Source organism: Arachis ipaensis, chromosome B3 (assembly GCF_059453495.1).
Source record: "Arachis ipaensis isolate K30076 ecotype BB chromosome B3, ASM5945349v1, whole genome shotgun sequence".
Taxonomy (NCBI): domain Eukaryota; kingdom Viridiplantae; phylum Streptophyta; class Magnoliopsida; order Fabales; family Fabaceae; genus Arachis; species Arachis ipaensis.
In genome coordinates, this window is record NC_142438.1 from 62,302,828 (window position 1) to 62,314,068 (window position 11,241).

The 11,241-nt window shown below is 39.1% G+C and overlaps 1 non-coding gene across 1 annotated transcript; it reads left to right on the forward strand.

Moving 5' to 3' along the window:
• Positions 1-3,594: 3,594 nt before the first annotated feature.
• LOC148570860 (small nucleolar RNA R71) lies at positions 3,595-3,701 on the forward strand. Its single transcript, XR_015907879.1, has one exon. It is a non-coding gene; the product is annotated as a small nucleolar RNA R71 (small nucleolar RNA).
• The last annotated feature ends 7,540 nt before the right edge of the window (positions 3,702-11,241 follow it).

The following is an 11,241-nucleotide window of genomic DNA, read 5'->3' on the forward strand; positions in this document are numbered from 1 at the left end:
TCCCTTGAAATTTATTGCATAAGATGGCAAGACTTTGAGGAAGATTCTTTGGTTTATGTTAGGAAATGAAGCAAGTAGGAAATGGAGCAAGAATTGGAGCAAGAAGGCTTGAAGATACATCAATCTTTGCAAGGAAACAGGGGATTGCCCATTTCCAACTCCAGTGTGTTTGTGAACAACGCCAGGATCTTGAAGCAGAGCAAGAATTGGAGCTCGAGAGCATTGCCAAGCCAAGGATGAATTGGCGTGTTCATCAATAACGCCAGCAACAACGCTGGCCACTGCAAGGTGATCCTGGAGAGTGGTCTTGAGCGTTGCCAATGTTGGGAGAGCTGGCGTGTTCCTTGGCAACGCAAGGCCAAGAAATTGGGCCAAGGAAGAGCTCGAAGACGTTGTTGCCTTGAGGTTGAACTAGCGTGTTTATCAACAACGCTAACAACAACGCCCAAAGCTAAGAAATTGAGCTAAGGGAAGTTCACTAGTGTTGGCACTGGCATGTTTGGTAACAACTTCACCAACAACTCCAGCAAAGTTGGCAGCTTGACCTCATTATCTTCAAAGATGCATAACTTGAGTTATAGAGATCCAATTTGAGTGTTTTCAGTTGCATTGGAAAGCTGACATCCAAAACTTTCCAACGATATATAATAGTCCATAGTGAAGTATGAAATTAAAGCTCGAATCAGAGTCATCTTTAGGCCCTAAAAATAAGAACATGAAGATTGAAACTCAAGGAAGCATGAATGAGCCAAGGAAGCTCGAGAGCGTTGCCAAGGCAAGGGATGAACTGGCGTGTTCCTTGGCAACTCCAGCAACAACACCAAGGCCAAGAATTTGGGCTAGGGGAGTTCACTAGCACGTTGGCACTAGCGTGTTTGGTAAAAATGCCCCAACCAAGGCAGCTTGACCTTACCTTCTTCAAGGATACATAACTTGAGCTACAAAACTCCAAATAAGATGATTTCAGTTGCATTAGAAAGTAGACATCAAGTGATTTCCAACCATATATGGCACTACATGGTGAACACTAAATTTGAGGGAGAAACTTAGCCCGAAAATGCATAGATGAACATGGTATCAACTTGTAGTAAGGCCAGCTGACCTCTTCATCTTCCATGGAGTATATCTTGAGCTCTAGAGATTTAAATGATGAAATCTCAATAGCATTGGAAAGTAGACATTCAGAGCTTTTCAACGATATATCATAGTATGGGTTTGGCATTCATTTAAAGCTTCAAAAGCTGGCTTCATTTAGAACTTCAGAATCTGGGCACGTTGGCAACGCTGTAAACAAGGGCGTGTTCACTAAAAACGTGTGCGATTTTGGCAGGCTAACCTTACCCTCTTCAACAGAGTATAACTTGAGCTACAGAGATCTAATCGAGGTGCTTTCAGTTTCGTTGGAAAGCTGACATTCAGAGCTTTCCAACCATGTATAATAGTTGATAGTGAAGTACAAAATTAAAGCTCAAACCAGGGGCAACTTTGGGCATTAAAAGTGAAGCTAAGAAGGAAGAATGAGCCAAGTGTTTGGCAACAACTTGGGCAACAACACCCAAGCACCAAATTCCCAGCCCAGGAAATTCAACAGCACGTTGCCAACGTGCGTTTACACTAGCGTGTTTGCCAGTAACGCCAGGCCATTGGGCCAGAATTGAGATGGATGAGCTCTGCTTTCCTCTGCTCTCTTCAAAGGGCAACACTTCCTCCATTGGACCAGGAATTCAACAAGGGAAAAGCCCACATTGCTAACTCAATTGAAGATCTCCAAATGAGTCTTAGGAGTATTATAAATAGAGAAGAGTTTTGTACTATGAGAAGACTTATTTTGAAAACTTTTTTTAGACTTTTGACACTTAGACACTTTTACTATTACACTAGCATTTTTACTTTTTACTGCATCTCACCCATCTTCTATTTTGTTTTTCTTGCAACTTTGAATTTCAGTTTTAAAAGTGGAATACCTTTTCTTCTTCTTCTTCTTCATTCTTCTCTACACTTAGTTTAATTTTCATCTTTGCAATTGTTGTTGAAATTTGAGCAATGATTCACTAAATCCCATTTTCATTAGGGTAAGAGCTCTGTTTATTTGAATGAATTGATAACTCTTCTTTTCCTTCTCACTTCAAGTGGTTCATCCAAGAGGAAACTCTTGTTCTTCAAAGATTCAATCACCATTGAGAGAGGGGTTGCATCTATATGAATTGTGTGATGAACTTGAGAAAGGAGTCACATAATTCAGTTTAGAGTTTATCCTTTCATGATTTCTTTGATTAATACACTTTGGGTTGGTATGTGAGATGTAACCACCCTTGGTTGAGATCCTGGGAATTGTGTGGCTTGAAGGATTAGTTAATGAGCTTCATCTCTTCTCATGAACAATTAGATCACGAGAGTGGCAATTGATTGTGTTGATGAGAAATTGAGTTACCAAGAGATTGGAATTCAATTACCTACAATCTGCCATGGATCTATACCCATGATTGAGAAAGAATTGATCAACATCAATTCATGAGAATTTGCATCTCTGATCCCTAATGATCTCTCCATCATTAATTCTCATTTCTTTTATTCTCTAGTTATTTGATTGCCCACTACCCAATTCCTTTTTATATCAAAGTAATTTAGCATTCCTGCCATTTAAATTCAGCTCTCAATTACTTGCAATTTATTTTAGAATTCACGTAATTTGTCATTCTTCCATTTACATTCTGCTCTGAATTTACTTGCAATTTAATTTCTGCACTCTACTTCCTTGCAATTTATCTTTAAATGTCATTCAAGTTTCTTGCAATCTAAGTTTCCGTCATTTACTTTTAGTCATTTAATTTTCCTTCATTACTTTAGTTCTTTAAATTTCTTGTCATTTAATTCTTTGTAATTTCTTTCAAGTGTTCAAATCTCATGAATCAAAATAATGTTTGCTTAACTAGAATACCATTTAACTAAAGTTGCTTAATCCACCAATCTCTGTGGGATCGACCTCACTCCGGTGAGTTTTACTACTTGATACAATCCGGTATACTTGCCGGTAAATATGTGAATATTTAATTTTTACGTATCAATGATCTCTGTGTGGAATGTTGGTGATTTGCATTGTTGTTGGGGTTGTGACGTCTCTGATCTTGGCCTTGATCTTGTTGATTTTCCCACCCAAAGTTTGGGTGGTTCCTCCAACCAGGATTGTAAGTTTTAGAGTATGGATCATGAGTCTTCCTAGGTGAGTTCCCAATGTAGTTGGCTTGTTCTTGATCACCCTCTGCCTCTGCATTCACTCCTTCTTGAGCTGCTGATGAGGTAGTGATTGCTGCTACTTGGTTTTTTTCCATCTTCTTGGTAAGGTCAGCCAGCTGCTTGGTGATCATCTTGTTTTGAGCCAGCAGTGTATCCACGTTGTTTAGCTCCATCACTCCTCTAGTATTACCTCTTTCAAAAGCATAGAAGTAGTCATTCTCGGCTACAGTCTCAATGACATCTATGGCTTCTTCAATGGTCTTCTTCTTGTTCAAAGACCCCCCGGATGAGTGGTCTACTGCCTTCTTTGATTCGTATGAAAGACCCTCATAGAAAATATATAACTGCACCCATTCATTGAACATATCTGGTGGGCACCTTCTTGTCAAGTCCTTAAACCTCTCCCATGCTTCATAGAGAGTTTCACCATCTTGTTGCTTGAAGGTTTGTACCTCAGCTCTCAACCTATTGATTCTTTGAGGAGGATAGAATCTCACCAAGAATTTGTTCACCACATCTTCTCAAGTTGTTAAACTCTCCTTTGGGAAAGATTCCAGCCATTTAAATTCTTTGTCCTTGAGTGAAAAGGGAAACAGAAGCAATCTATAGGTGTCAGGATGAACACCATTAGACTTCACAGTATCACATATCCTTAGAAAGGTGGTGAGATGTTGGTTGGGGTCTTCTTGGATACTTCCTCCGAAGGAACAGTTGTTCTGAACAAGGGTGATGAGCTGGGGTTTTAGTTCAAAGTTATTGGCATGTATGACCGGCTTTTGGATGCTACTTTCATAGTTACCTGGGTTTGGATTGATGTAAGAGCCCAGAACTCTTCTCTCTTGCCCAGCATGATGCACTGGACCTTCTCTGCCATGGTTGTGAGCCTCTTCTTCATGGTGGTTCTCCATATTCTCCTCCATGTTTGGTTCAAAATACTCCTCCTCTTCCTCAGCACCCACGACCCTTTTTCCTCTTGCTTCCTTCCTTAATCTAAGAAAGGTTCTCTCAGGTTCAAAATCAAAGGAAGTTGAAGCCCCGCTTTTTCTACCTGTCATACAACCAACAGAGCAAAAAGTAGGAAAGAGAATTGATGGAGAAGTTACTCTTATTAGGGGTGCTGTTAGTGTGAGTGATGCAATATATCAAACAGTTAGTGGGTTAGTGAACTGAATTGTAAAAAAAATGAAGATAGCACCACAAACGGGTAAGGGGTAAAGGGAAGACAATTAACTAAAACTGAAAGTAAATCACTCAAATGAAATTAAATCAAATAAAAGAAAAATGCTCAATCTAGTTATCCACCAATTTAATCATTGTTGATACAAAATCAATCCCCGGCAATGGCGCCATAAACTTGATGCACGAAAACTTGTCTCTCAACAAATTTTCCTCGGCAAGTATACCGAATTGTCGTCAAGTAAAAAACTCACAATAAAGTGAGGTCAAATCCCACAAGGATTGATTGGTCAGGCAACTTTAATTAGAGGAATGTTCTAGTTGAGCTAAGCAGAAATGGAGTTGAGATTTGCAGAAAAGTAATTGGCGGGAAAGTAAATAACAGAAAATGTAATTGCTGAAAGTAAATGACAGAACATAAATGACGGAAAGTAAATTGCAGAATCTTAAATGGGGATTTAGGAAGATGAGCATAAAAGTAAATGGCAAAAAATAAAGAGAATGGGTAAGATCAGAAATGGGGGATTCATTGGGCTCAGGAGATGTTGTATTTTCCGGATTAAATTCATTCTCATCTCTTCCTCAATTAATGCATTCATTGATCTCCTTGGCAATCTTAAGTGATTGGATTCCAATTCCTTGGCAACCCAATCTCTCAAATCTTGATCAATAGCCAATTCCTTGGTCTAATTGCTCATGAAGAGATGAAGTATGGTCACTGATTATACCACATGTATTCCCAAATCAAAGTGTTGGTAGGATTATATGTCACTATATCCATCCAAACCCCAATTTGGTCCAACATGAGAAAGCATTTCTAGCATGATCTCTTCATTCCTCTTCCAAGGTTTCGAAGAGATCCAAGTATGAATAGCTTCTTTTCCAAGACAACTATCCAATTGGATGAAAATCGAAAGCCTTCTAGTAAAATCAAGAGAAAAGAAAGAAGAAGAAGAATGAAAACTATTATTGATCCATCAAATTACAACAGAGCTCCCTAACCCAATGAAAGGGGTTTAGTTGTTCATAGCTCTAGGAATGGAAAGCATAAATGAAAAGTACATTCTGAAAATCAAACTAGAAGTTGCAGAGAAAGTAAAATATACAGAGTGTAGTTCTCCAAAATGCTCCAAGCTCCCTTCCTAATTCAAAACTACTCCTATATATACTACTCTTTTGATCTTCTAGTTGGCTATCCAAGTCTTGGATATGGGCCTTTGGATCTTTAGTTGAAGCAGTTACAGTCTTCAGTGGGCTTAGCTTTGCTTGTAGAGAGAAAGTGAATCAGGCATGGTAGCCAGTTAGTTAGGACGTTAGTGGTGTTAACGTTAAGTGTGAATTTGGGTTCGAAGACGTTAGTGACGATAACCTTTTTCACTAACGTTCCAAACCTTAATTGACTTACGTTAACTTAAACGTTAGTGGCACTAACGTGACCACTAACGTTGGCTTTTGGTCCTTTGCAAACGTTATTGGCATTCACCTTTTCCAATAACGTTGCTTATTGCCCCCTTTTCCCACGTTAGATTTCACATTAGTATAACTAACATGACCCTTAACGTGGGCATTCCTAAGCTTCGAGAGCATTAGTGACACTTACCTTTGTCACTAACGCTCCAAACGCCCCTCCTTCCCACGTTAGAGTTCACGTTAATTGCATTAATGTGACCACTAACGTGGTGGTGATTGACATTTCCAACGTTAGTGATAAAGGTGAGTGTCACTAACGTTGGTCCATCATTTCTTTCCTCAACGTTAGCTTCCACGTTAATGTAATTAACATCGCAACTAACGTGGGCAATATTGGCTTAGTCTAACGTTAGTGACAAAGGTGAGTGTCTCTAACGTTGGCGATTCCTTGCTCCTCTTACATTAGAGTTCACGTTAATGTAATTAACGTGACTCTTAACGTGGCCAATTATGCCCTTTTGGAACGTTAGTGGTATTCACTTTTACCACTAACGTTGGAGCTTCCCTTTTCCTCCATGTTAGCTTCCACGTTGTAATTAACGTGGCCACTAACGTGGGCTATGATGGCTTTCGAAGGCATTATTGGTGATCACTTTTTCCATTAACGTTGCAAGTTAGTTCCCATTCCATGTTAGTGGTTACGTTAGTTAGACTAACGTGGCTACTAACGTGGCTCTTCCTTGCTTCCTTTGTCCTGAAATCAAGCAATTAAAGTGCATCAAAGCTTGGTTCTAAATCATGAGATCATGCATCATCCATTTTATCATTCAATTCATGCATAATTCTCATGAAATCATGTAAAGTTCACAATGTTTGCTTGAATCAAGATGTAAGTGAATATCTACCCAAAACTTGCTTATTTACTAAGAAAATGCATGAAACAACCCTAAAACAGTAAAGAAAAGGTTAGTGAAACTGTCCAAATTGCGCTGGCATCAATATCCATCGAAATCTTAGAAAAGTGTGTAGTGGGCAGGACATAGTGCGCGAATATCTGCTGCCAGGTCCTGGCCTCCTTAGTCAGATATGTGAATAACATCCCTTTGGGCCTTGTGTTGGTAGACTCCATCACCCAAGGGTCTTCCGGCGTGGCAATAACACTCTTCAGTGCCTCATAATCAAAAGTCATAGTGTTTATTGCAGTCTCTACCTCCTGATATGCACAAATATCACCAGTCTGAGGTAGGCACTGTAAAACACTCTCAATAGCTGCCTCAAGAATCGAGATCTACCCACCTCGTAGGTGCACCGAATCCAGAGTCTCTCGAAAGAAGTTATAATAAAATTCTTTGACCCAGGAAGTGTTGATCCGTCCCAAATCCCTATCAATAAAACCAAGGCCCAATCCCTGAATGCGGGCCTCAATGGGTTCCTTCAGATCGTCGGGTAGGGCCAATTTCTTCTCAATATTCAGGTTCATTTTCCGATGGGTGGGAAAACGGAGCTCACAGTAAAGATTTGGGAACATGTATATCTCGGTGGGCGGGCGTAGCTGATTCTCTTTATCCACTTTATTAATTGGGTTCTTGGCATAATTTGCATAAGGGAAGAGGGTAAGGTCTTGAGATTTCTTCCTCTTTTTGGAGGTAGTGGCCTTTTCTAATCCTCTATCGGCCATCCTGAAAATCAAATATGATATATAAGCACTTAGCCAAGTAGAGAGATAGCAAGCAAGTAATGGCATATTCATGAAGTGAGTTCAAAGAATGAAAACTTGGAATGCAAGTAACGATGACCAAAGAAAAAGATAAAGTCACAAACCAAGAATTCCAACATCAAACAAATCATGCTTGTTGATTAAGTTCAATGAGAATCATACCCAAAAAAATGGTCAATGTGTTAGCTTAAATCATAAGAAAAGTTAGTAAGGTGAAACAAGTTAGAAGTTCAAAGGTTAAGGGTATGATGGGCATTGTCCCAATTCAAGAGAAGTCAAAAAGCTAGGAGAACAAGCATGCTCATAAACATGAGGAGAAAGCAGTCATTGATGATGAAATATGAAATTGCAAAAGAAGCAATTAGTTGAAAGCAAGTCATCAATCAATGCCTTGGTCACTAGGTTTGCAATAATTGGTGTTGCAAAAGTTGAATTGCACCTAGTGTAACGAAGAGCAAATTCTAAACAAGTTGAACCAAGAAAGTCACACTAGTGAAAATTACCAATTATTGGGAATGAATGAACCCTTTAGAGAAGTTATAGGTTAAAATCAAATGTGGAGTTTAATTCAAATCAAAAGGCATTTGACTTATTTTGAAAAGTGAAGCCTCAAAAGGGTCTAAACTAATGAGCGAGGTGAGGTTATTTGACATAGAAAACTACCAAATAATTCCTCAACTAGGCTTTTCTAATGCATACCAACGGGAATCAAATTGGATGCGGGAATGCTAACCCAAGTAACCTAAGAATTTAACTTGGTAAGTGGTGCACGAATTGTGAATCACACTTTTCACAATTCGTACCGCTAACCAGCAAGTGCACTGGGTCGTCCAAGTAATACCTTACGTGAGTAAGGGTCGAATCCCACGGAAATTGTTGGTTTGAAGCAATCTCTGGTTATCTTGTAAATCTCAGTTAGGAGGCCAATTATAATTATCAGTTGACTTGCAAATGAACAAGGGAACATAAAATAAATACTTGGTATGCAGTAATGGAGAATATGTTGGAGTTTTGGAGATGCTTTGTCTTCTGAATCTCTGCTTTCTCCTTGTCTTCTTCTTCACACACGCAAGTCTCCTTCCATGGCAAGCTGTATGTAAGGTGTCACCGTTGTCAATGGCTACTTCCCGTCCTCTCAGTGAAAATGGTCCAAATGCTCTGTCACAGCACGGCTAATCATCTGTTGGTTCTCGATCATGTCAGAATAGAATCCCTTGATTCTTTTGCGTCTATCACTACGCCCAACAATCGCAAGTTTGAAGCTCGTCACAGCCATTCAATCCTTGAATCCTACTCGGAATACCACAGACAAGGTTTAGACTTTCCGGATTCTCATGAATGCTGCCATCAATTCTAGCTTATACCACGAAGATTCTGATTAAAAAATTAAGAGATACTCATTCAATATGATGTAGAACGGAGGTGGTTATCAAGCACACGTTCATGGATTGAGGAAGGTGATGAGTGTCACGGATCATCACCTTCTTCATAGTGAAGCGCAAATGAACATCTTAGATAGGAACAAGCGTGTTTGAATGGAAAACAGAGATAATTGCATTAATTCATCAAGACGCTGCAGAGCTCCTCACCCCCAACAATGGAGTTTAGAGACTCATGCCGTCAAAGAGTACAAAGTTCAGATCTAAAAATGTCATGAGATACCAAATAAATCTCTAAAAGTTGTTTAAATACTAAACTAGTAACCTAGGTTTACAGAAAATGAGTAAACTATGATAGATAGTGCAGAAATCCACTTCTGGGGCCCACTTGGTGTGTGCTGGGGCTGAGACTAAAGCTTCTCACGTGCTTGGGCTGTTTTGGGCGTTCAACGCCAGGTTGTAACCTGTTTCTGGCGTTGAACTCCAACCTGTAACTTGTTTCTGGCGCTGGACGCCAGACTGCAACATGGAACTGGCGTTGAACGCCAGTTTACGTCATTTATCCTTGAGCAAAGTATGAACTATTATATATTTTTGGAAAGCCCTGGATGTCTAATTTCCAACGCAATTGAGAGCGCGCCATTTGGAGTTCTGTAGCTCCAGAAAATGCACTTTGAGTGCAGGGAGGTCAGAATCCAACAGCATCAGCAGTCCTTTTTCAGCCTAAATCAGATTTTTGCTCAGCTCCCTCAATTTCAGCCAGAAAATACCTGAAATAACAGAAAAACACATAAACTCATAGTAAAGTCCAGAAATGTGATTTTTAATAAAAAACTAATACAAATATACTAAAAACCAACTAAATCATACTAAAAACTAAGTAAAAATAATGCCAAAAAGCGTATAAATTATCCGCTCATCACAACACCAAACTTAAATTGTTGCTTGTCCCCAAGCAACTAAAAATAAAGTAGGATAAAAAGAAGATAATATAAAATGAATTCCAAAGACATCTATGAAGATTAGTGTTAATTTGATGAGCGGGGCTATTAGCTTTTTGCTTCTGAATAGTTTTGGCATCTCACTTTATCCTTTGAAGTTCAGAATGATTGGCATCTATAGGAACTCAGAATTTAGATAATGTTATTGATTCTCCTAGTTCAGTATGTTGATTCTTGAACACAGCTACTTTATGAGTCTTGGCCGTGGCCCTAAGCACTCTGTTTTCCAGTATTACCACCGGATACATACATACCACAGACACATAACTGGGTGAACCTTTTCAGATTGTGACTTAGCTTTGCTAGAGTCCCCAATTAGAGGTGTCCAGGGTTCTTAAGCACACTCTTCTTTTGATTTGGACCTTGACTTTAACCGCTCAGTCTCAAGTTTTTACTTGACACCTTCACGCCACAAGCACATGGTTAGGGACAGCTTGGTTTAGCCGCTTAGGCCAGGATTTTATTCCTTTAGGCCCTCCTATCCACTAATGCTCAAAGCCTTGGGATCCTTTTTATTTACCCTTGCCTTTTGGTTTTAAGGGCTACTGGCTTTTTGCTCTTGCCTTTTGGTTTTTTCTGCTTGCTTTTTCTCTTTTTTTTTCGCTATTTTTTTCTGCAAGCTTTGTTCTTCACTGCTTTTTCTTGCTTCAAGAATCATTTTTATGATTTTTCAGATTATCAAATAACATTTCTCCTTTTTCATCATTCTTTCAAGAGCCAACAATTTTAACATTCATAAACAACAAATTCAAAAGACATATGCACTGTTCAAGCATTCATTCAGAAAACAAAAAGTATTGCCACCACATCAAAATAATTAAACTATTTTAAAATTCGAAATTCATGTACTTCTTTTTCTTTTTCAGAAAACAATTTTCATTTAAGAAAGGTGATGGATTCATAGGACATTCATATCTTTAAGACATAGACACTTAGATACTAGTGATCATATAGTGAAGACACAAACATAATTAAACATGAAGCATAGTAAATGAAAAACAGGAAAATAAGAACAAGGAGATTAAGGAATGGGTCCACCTTAATGAGGGTGGCATCTTCCTCTTCTTGAAGGACCAATGGTGCTCTTGAGCTCCTTTATGTTTCTTCCTTGCCTTTGTTGCTCTTTCCTCATAGCTCTTTGATCTGCAGTCAATTGCTCTACCTCTGAATGATGGAAAACCAAAAGCAATGCTTTTACCATACCAAACTTAAAAGGTTTGCTCGTCCTCGAGCAAAAGAAGAAAGAAATGGAGAAGATGGAGGAGATGGAAGTGTGTGAATGGGTGGGTTTGGGAGGGAAATGGTTTGAATTTGAATGGTGAGG